This window comes from Mizuhopecten yessoensis, unplaced genomic scaffold, assembly GCF_002113885.1.
Source record: "Mizuhopecten yessoensis strain PY_sf001 unplaced genomic scaffold, ASM211388v2 scaffold5877, whole genome shotgun sequence".
NCBI classification, from domain to species: Eukaryota; Metazoa; Mollusca; class Bivalvia; order Pectinida; family Pectinidae; genus Mizuhopecten; species Mizuhopecten yessoensis.
The window spans coordinates 1,335,468-1,344,984 of NW_018406268.1; the positions used below are offsets into that span (position 1 = coordinate 1,335,468).

At 33.1% G+C, this 9,517-nt stretch overlaps 1 long non-coding RNA gene across 1 annotated transcript; it reads left to right on the plus strand.

The window, feature by feature from the left end:
* Positions 1–1,477: 1,477 nt before the first annotated feature.
* On the plus strand, positions 1,478–6,424 carry LOC110451242. Its single transcript, XR_002463051.1, has 4 exons — positions 1,478–1,509; positions 3,348–3,389; positions 4,187–4,319; positions 6,078–6,424. It is a non-coding gene; the product is annotated as an uncharacterized LOC110451242 (long non-coding RNA).
* The last annotated feature ends 3,093 nt before the right edge of the window (positions 6,425–9,517 follow it).

Below are 9,517 nucleotides of genomic sequence, written 5' to 3' on the forward strand. Positions count from 1 at the left end.
TCATGGTCCTGACAAAGTGTTCTTTTTCGGGTTGATCAGAAATCCGATATGGCTACCACGGCGGCTATTTTGAAAATATTTTTTTCTAACTTAAAAACAAGTTCTTAAAGGCCTATTTAACTGAAACTCGGTCTAGGAATGATCAGCTCATGGTCCTGACAAACTTAAGTTAACGTTATTTTTTGTAATTAAGTTGGAATGAGGAGGTCAGGATATACTTTCTGCAATTCAAGGACATAATAATCTCTACTACAGACTTCTACTACAGCTCGATCTTTACTAAAACATGACCAACAAGCAACTACTAAGCTTATAAAAAGCTGTTCGATTTCAATAATTAGATGTAGATAAAGACGTCTGGCGGACAAACGTACAACAGAGAGATTTCTAAGATACCGGTTAATGGACAAGCATTATAATCTTATAGATGATCTTATTGGGAAATATACAGCTGCTTTGTGTGATATGATACGATACTTTAAATGCTCTTTTTTGTGCTTTGTTTGTTTGTTTTCACTACCCGGGTTCTCATTATGAGGACGTGCCATTACTTTGATATGACCTAGATTTACATGTCGGATATCGTCGATGAAGCAAAAGACGCTTATCCTTCCGGAACACTTAGTCTTATTCCACCTATATTTTTTAAATGGCTTCCGTGTAAACATTTCCTTTGTTCATATTTTGCCCATAGTTAATCGGTTTTTAGTTCTCCTCGTTTATTTTTTTTTAACATTTTTGTTAAATCACTGTTAACTTCCTATATACATATAACTTAGTGAACACGTGTGTGCAAGATTTCAGCACAGTTGTAAATATTTGTTGGTTAAAATATAATAATAAAATGATAAAATAATGAAATTAAATAAGGTGAGAGCTGATTGTGGAGAAAAGTAATTTCAACGATATTAACGCCGACAAACTGATAAGCTATCTAAAGGAGAGTGTCCCATTCCTTTTGTGTCGTATCATCAAGAGAAAGGGTCCGTTTTGTTTGAAAATGTTCTGCCTTTTTCAATTACAGCTTTTTGTGAAAGAAAGAATTCTTTGGCCTATTTATTTTAGAGTAGAAAGCTTATCCACTACACTTTATATCATGATATTTGTTCCTTAATTTTTTTCTGCAGCATTGCTGAGAATAATTTTAAAATGCTCAAACTTACAAAACATCTAACTTTCTATTTACCTTAATCGTTTTGTATATTGATTATAGTGCAATTCATCAAATACATAGCCTTGATTAAAAAAACAAGATGACTTATATGTCATTATATATTGTTTGTTCTGTCTGAAGCAGCTTGAATTATAGAATATCTAAAAGTAGGCATATTAAAGTTTTCTTAAAGTGATCTAGACCAAATACATCTTTCTAAAACATTTGTATTAACAAGGAATGATGTTCATTTCAGACATTTTTATTCATTCACATTACTACATATAAGGGTATCTGTTTGCAATATCACAATACCCGGTAGATCTCTTGAAAACACCGACGTGACCAAAGGAAGGGTAAGTAAATAGTATGTATATACATATTGACTTATTTTCTTTGACTAAAATATTTGTTTTAATTTAACTCGATTTGAACATGTAAAACTGTTTAATGCATTCTTCAGAATTAGTATATGTGTCTTCATTTTCTTATTTGCACTTAATAAGTGCAATATTAAGATGTTCAAAGCCATAAAACACGTGTGCTTGTATATTCGTTTTAATTAGGGAATCATTTTTTTCAAATGAAATTCTTCATTGGGAATTGATGCTGCACAAAATCTTCAAATGATCACAAAACAGGACTTTTTTTAATTTCTACAACATTTTGATCAATTGCACAAAGTGTTCCCCTCTGTCAGATATTTCGAAATTGTTCCTAACCTAAATATTTATTCTCTAATCGTCGTTTAGTTAATTTCTACCTCGAAATATGGATATGATAATTACTTAAGATATGTAGACTAGAGGTATCTGCTTGAAAATTTGATTTAAGATGTAGAAGAGGTCGTGCAAAGAAAACACTTAGTTGAATTATATGGCAATTTCGCTTATTTATCATTTCTTAGAGGTACGACATGGCAAAAAAATGAGAATTCATCATCTACATTGTTCCCAAATATATATGAAAGGTGCAGCAAAAAGGGGAAAGGTGCCTAAAACAATCATTTTTAACGTTACAAACCTACAACTCTAGGTTACAACAGGTAATGTATGCTTTAACTAGTTTTTCATGTGAACGTTCCAGGAAACAACATCTACGCCATACTTCAATGGCTGCGTATCCTCTAGCAGAGTCAACCGCCTTGTGATATAGATTAATCTCTAAAAACACGAACAAAGGAAAGAGCACATCTAAATACAGATTTTAATTCAGTGAAATTTATTTTCTTCTTATCAAAATTGAGAACATGCTACTTGAATAGAAAAAAAATCGTCTGCAAATATCAATATTTTAATATGTAGGATATGAGAAACCTTTCTGCAGTTTTCCATCAAAATGATAAACTTTGCTTGTACTAGAGTACATCAAAATGAAATTAAGACGCATTATCATTTATCCTGCAGTAATACATTCAATATTAATTATGTAATTAATGGATTAATTGACTTTAAGGTTGTTAGGGTATTTAAGTTGATATTTATTAATAAGTATAGCCCTTTTCCGATCTGCGGAAGGTGTTTTTGTTCATGACAATGGTAGGTAGGTCAGCAAAAAAGAAAATGTTTCAAAAGAAGCAGGTTTATGTTGTCTTTGACAAATTTAATGGTAACTGTCGTGACCTTAAAGGGACATATGCTATTTATTTGTGTGATGTGAAGGTCGATGTTTTTTCTCTCATTCCTGTGCGTATATGACAGAACTGCAAAGGGTTTTGTATTTATCTATTAAACAAAGTGGTGAAAGATAGTTTAATACCACATTCCTTGTCACGTGCGTGGCGTTACAATGGGATAACAATGACGTGCCGTCACGGGTTCGGAACATTCCGATGCATTGACAAGAAAAATGCAATGTCTTATTGTGGTTTCTATGATCATTCTGGTGATCGGAAAAAGTAAAAAGTATATTTCATAGCCCAGGGGTTAAGGATCCAATTGGTGAAAAAGCCCCAGTTTTAACAAATGTTAATATCCCTCAGTGGGAATTGCCCTATCCTACGTACACACCTGGACACGAAAGAGTCTTCTAACCTCTCCAGGATAGTCGGTTTCACTTCCGATTTTTCATTGAGACCCATGAAATGTGTTTCAATGCCTTCTCTATTGCATCGGATTAAATTCATGTAACTTCAATGTGTGTTGTCTTTGTCGTACATCTTTTTCACATGTATATTTATTTATTATCTGAACAGAAGGATATCACCGATACGATGTCTCGTCGATGCAAATCCAAGGTAAGCTCAAAACGATTTCAACCCCAATTTGAAATCAGTTCTGTGCAAAAACTCAATGGAAGCCGGAAATGTAGAGGAAAAGCACTATAACTAGAAGATTGGTTAATCAACACCTAATTGTAAAAGGACTTAAAAACCAATACATGTCTATATATCAGAAAACTTCCACCAAGTAAAGTATTCGCTCTTCACTGTGAAAGTCTGTATTCCTCAAGTGTCAATTTCGTCATCCATACCCTATATGAACTATTTAGGGTATGCTGTATTCTGACGTTTGCTCTCATGGTAATTCACTCTCGTTAAGAAGGGCGAATGCTTAACTGCGGTGAACATTTCTCGTTAACAGTATTTAATCAGGTGGATATTTTTGACAATGTTGCAAAAAGAAACCAAAAATTCGTGTTGGTATTGAACGCTATCACTTGAAACAGAAAGCATGAATACATTTTCAAAACCCTTTGAAATTTTGAGAAAGGCAGCTTGATTGGTTTATGAAATTTCGTCTGTAAAATCATACGGAATAAAATAGTATAACCATGAATATCAAAAATAGTACATGTTTTTATTACTAGCAATGTAAAGTACGTGTTCAACAATAAATAATTCCAATTTAATAACTATATATACATGTAGTATAACCATTTTACTATTATGTCAAAAATGAATAAGTTTCGCATGAAAGTCCATATTCTATGACTGTATAAATATGATAATGAACAATAATTGTTATATTGTTTTCATCAGGATGTATGTTCCTATTCAATTGATTAATTAAGATGGCTTATTTTCTTACCTAGACCCAGATGTCTGATGACGTAGGTGCGTTCGCTGATACACTCTGGAATGGAACCGCGGCTGTTCGAAACTTAATCTTGACTGATGATTTTATCCGGCATATAATTAGTGGGTAGTTATATTCATCCAAATTCGGTATGTATACAAATAGTGAGAAGACGAAATGTTATTATTTAGATAATTTTCTCAACATCTGTACGTGTAAAAGAAAGATAAAATTTCATTTTAATATTAAGAATTCGTAAGAAAAATAATATTGTGCGATTTTCACTATTGTTATAAGCAGAGAAAATGCTGCATGGTTTCCTCGTTTCATATTAAAAACTACGGTATTTCAATTCGCTGTTTAATACCAAAAACACTAGTTGTAAATCCTAACAACAGCTGACTGAACCATGCACAAATCTGTTATCATATATTACCCTATTATCTGATTTTAAAAAGTCATATCAGTTGGAAATGCAAAGAGCATCAGGTCAGCATAAACTTTCTCTGAACTTTTAAATGTGTATCAAACGCACTTGTCGATTAAGAAGATAACACATATTTCACATATATTAAGGTTTATATTAAGATGTACCAACAGCTACAGTAAAAATATTAATTTGATATATGGAGTCTCCTAGCCTCAAGGAAAGTATCTGTTTTTATCGTGCATCTCCTTACTCAGCATAAAATATTTATATGTGCTTGGTGGTAAAATATTTTAAGTTGATTGTTTCAGTGAATCCCAAATGGTATGATCCCATTAACAAACATTGCCGCAAATTAGGCTTGTTTGGTGTGAGAACTTCAAAATTGTATGAAATAATTTTCAAATTATTATTAGGAATGATTAAATTGAGTCTCACTTTCCGTTTTCAATGTAGATGAATTTTAGATGTAATGAATTTTATAAATACAATATAATGCGATACATTGCAATATTCCTGTATTTATTACCAGATATTTTGAAAAGTGCTTGCCATAACCACCCCAATAAATATGGTCATGCACACGAGGAGAGGGGGTCCTGATTAACCTGTCAAAATAAGTATTAGTACTGGTTCTTCTGGTTCTTGTTCAGGTTCTGGTTCTTCTTAAATGATCTTGTCCAGGCCGTAACTTTTAACCATTTAAGATATATTGATGAATCTTGCAGTATACCGTCATCACCCATAGACGATGTGCAGTGCACTGTCATTAGTTCATTGTGACCTTGATCCTTGGGTCAAAGGTCAAATATGTGCTAATTGTTCAGGAACATCTTGTCAAACTGTAACTTTTAAACCCTTAAAGATATCTGATGAAACTTGCAGTATATATAACTGTATCACCTACAGATGATGTGCGATGCAGTGTCATTAGATCACTGTGGCCTTTACCTCAAGTTCAAAGGTAAAACAAATGTCAGATTGTGTCAAGCATTTAAAGATGTACGCTAAGATGATGCAATTGGTCCCTCATTTTTGCTTAAACTTTATGCAAGTATATGATGGTATTGCAAATAGATTTTCTGTAAAAGTAGATTTTTTTCGCGTGTGAAAATGTTCTCGTTCTGACTCTTTAAACTGAACGCGATGTGGAATATTTCCCATTAGCAATTAATCGTAATCTGTATATTCTTTATATCAATATGATAAATAATCTATTATTAATATGAGCAAATGGATATATTTGCGCTCATTTGGGCAATGGAAAAAAACACAACTATTTCCACACCGCGAACATTTTCACTTTCCCAGTAATTCACTTTTGTATGATGTTGTTTGTATGAATGAATCAATTATTCGCGATTAATAATTTTAGCTTGAAATTTTGAAAACATGTATTAAAATAATAATAAAAAAGGTTAGAGGGGAAATTAAAACGGCATTTGGTCATGTGAAATTTCTCGGTTTTCATTATTTATAGATCCACATGGGCGTTTACAGAAGATGGGCGACATTGGCCCTTGACCCACAGAACATTGCATACGAAGCTGTACTAACTGCTCTCAATGCTGCCTTTGCTAGGAATATCATCGATTTGCCGACAGCACAGAATATATTTAATACAAGTATGCAATGTGAGAGGGACTTTTTCACAGCATTTGTCTAGAGAGATACTGATTATTGTATGTCTCCAGTTTCTTGTTGGCTGTCTTAAACTCAAAGCATGCTAACTGTTTTTTTAGTTATTGCTTGTGATGCATGGATAGAGCTTGGATAACTTAATATTATTCGTGACATCCATATTGTCAATTGTATTTTTAACGTTACTTCGGCAATAAAAACTTATGTATAAATCTGGTGTTTTCGTTTACTTCATCATGAAAAATCCTTTATTTATGAAGGCGATATAGCGGTACACAAATCAACATTTAAAAGTTGAGAAAAATAATACAACAGTAACGTAAACGGAAAATAACAGAAATCTATAAAGTCGGTACACATAGAAAACAGGAGAAAATGAGAAGCCACCACATCAGTACGACATCATGCATTGTAATTCTCTACACATATACTATATCAAAGGAACAGAAGAAACTACATTTCAATGTGTTCAAACAGGAAATTGTAGCCTTATTAATACTTGTATCATTCATTAATCATTTATTTATGTAACCGCTACATATTGTATTTAATGGATGATATCCCTACTCTGTTAGCAGCAAACATACATCACTTTTCTCTAACTGTGTATTATTGTATGATATATACCTTCTGCAGGTTGTAAACAGATTAAATCGTAGGCCCCTTAAGTTAACCTACATTATCCAAATACTTCTTGCTAGCCCGAAAAAAATGCAATTGGCTAAAAAATCGAACAAAGGAAACACCTATTTAACTCCAATATGTCTGAACGCAATAGTTAACTTTACTTCACATTACCCTAACTTGATAAACCAAATGATACGGGTATAGGTATATGATTGATGCATTAATTTCAAATAGTTTTTTATTTTATCAAATCGTTCAGATATAATGGAATTCATCCTTGGTACTTAATATATAACGCTAACCTACGTTCTCTGCACCCATTGAAATATCTTAGCAAAATCGAAATCACAGTGTGTGCCACCTTGAGGATGAGACAAGGAAACTAGTTCGTTCTTTTGATTCACATCAAACGAATCCCGCAATAGCGTAACGGTAAAATTGATTTGCTTTGAAGTCATGTGTCAATCCTCTGTAATTTTTGAAGACTATATATTAGTCTTGCGATTGATCAGTTTTATTTACCTGAGACCTATTAATTAGCTAAATGCGTTTATTCAATTTTGCCATGACATATTCCAGGAATGCAAAGAGCGTAAGTGAGCGTATCCATAGAGTATGGAGGATAATGGCAATTGAACAACAAACTAAGCATGCACAAGTCCTCTCTCCGGAAGTACATATTAGTAAAAGTACATAATCATAATAATTCGATAATGGTTGTAGACTTCTGGTCAGCATCGAGGTTTCAAATTTCTTTAATAATTGTTCATTTTAATTGACGATGTTATGGTGTAGATTTACTTTGTTTGAACTATCTCCTGGTACTATATCAATATTAGTTTTATTATTATTTTCTCATATTTCACAATATCGCTTATTTTCATACTTGTTCTTAGCATTGATTGTCAGCATTAGAATGAGATGAAAGGGGATCTATGATTATAACAGACTTTTGTATAACATCTGTAGGACGGTGCATATTACCGTTTTGACAACTATTTGTATAATAATGTAGAGTAGCGTAATATAACAATAATCATAACTTATTATTTGACAGGAAGTTAAGTATATAATTTGAACAGTGTTATCCTTCTAACCCTTATGTTAGCCATAAAGCCAATAATACAAGATAAGATAAGTTTCTTAAACATGGTTATCAATCCTACAATGGCCGAATTGGGGCAGAGTAACATTGATCTTGACCACTGTAGAAAATAGAACAGGGATCACATTTAGAATGGCATGGGGGAATAAAACCCTCTAAGATTTGCGTCAAATAGCAAATAGGTAAGTCGGCGAAAAACCCCATTGCAAAGAGGCAAAAGTGCTATTTTGTAACAGCTATACAACCTTACTATAAGTATGCACAACTGGTTCTAACAGTGACCCTATATGCAGTCTATTTTCAACATGAGAGTCAGGTTTTAACGACTTCTGATTCCTTTTTTTAATGATGAAAACTGATCCCAGTTCAATTTTCCACAAAGGTTCATTTTCAATGTTACTCTGCCCCTATTCGGCAATCTATCTAAAATTACTTCGTGTCACTGACTCAATAGTTAAGTAGGATAAGAAGGATAACTCTATTAAAATGTAGCGGAACTGAACTGGGTCGATCGCCGGCGACTAGGTAGCTCATTGGTAGAGCGTCCGTTTTGGGAGGGTCCCGTGTTCGAATTCTCGTCTGGTCCTGCATTTCTCTTACTCCTATTACAAAGTTATATAACTAACCTCCTGTCAAATAATTATTAATGCTTAGTGTTATATTACACTTCTCTACATTATGTCGAAACGTTAATTAATATGCGTCGTTCTATAGGGGTCGTACACAAGTCTGTTATAATCATAGTTATATAATTTCGGGAATCTTAAACCGAAGACTTTTTTATTAGTTTTCCCTTCAGTACCATCCACTGATGGTTTCAAATGGACGGAATGACCATAAGGTGCAGTAGAATGGTGACTTAGTTTGATTTTTTGCATCTACAAACAAAACGTTCGAATAGTTGTTTCAATTTTATGTATTTCTAGTCATTTTTAACAAAGAATCAATACATCTGAGCATATTGGTAACAGAGGTTCCCCAACGAGTGATGGTTGGTTATCATGTTTACCTCAATCAAGTTTGTTGAGTTTCAATTTGTATGAAAACACGATGTTTACCGAGTGTCTTTTACAATTTAACATTACACGAACGAGGGTTAGATAAATATGTCAATCAACCATCACGGGTTCGGGAACACTCTTCTCCCACAAGTATTATCTAGAAACCTATAGTTTCTCTTGGGAATACATCATTCCTGTGTGATCGGGGAGTAATGCCATAATTAGAAGATTGAGCAACGATAAACAATGTATAGGGTGCTTTCTATTAGTTGGTTACCAATTTCTTTTTGCCAACACCTTGCATGTTTCGCGAGTGAGGAAACCGATAGTGTTTGTGGATGTGTATATTAATTAATTCTGACGGATTTCTGATCTGGTAGATTTCTCATTTTCTCTTGTTTATTAGTAACGATTTTTTATTTCTTTTATTTTCCGTTTGTGTTGCCGCTGTGTGATTTTTCTTAACTCAAAGTTTGATTTACCCCTACTAACATAGCATCTCATAAGTAAATGAAATTACGTGATTAAACAAACAAAAACATCAGA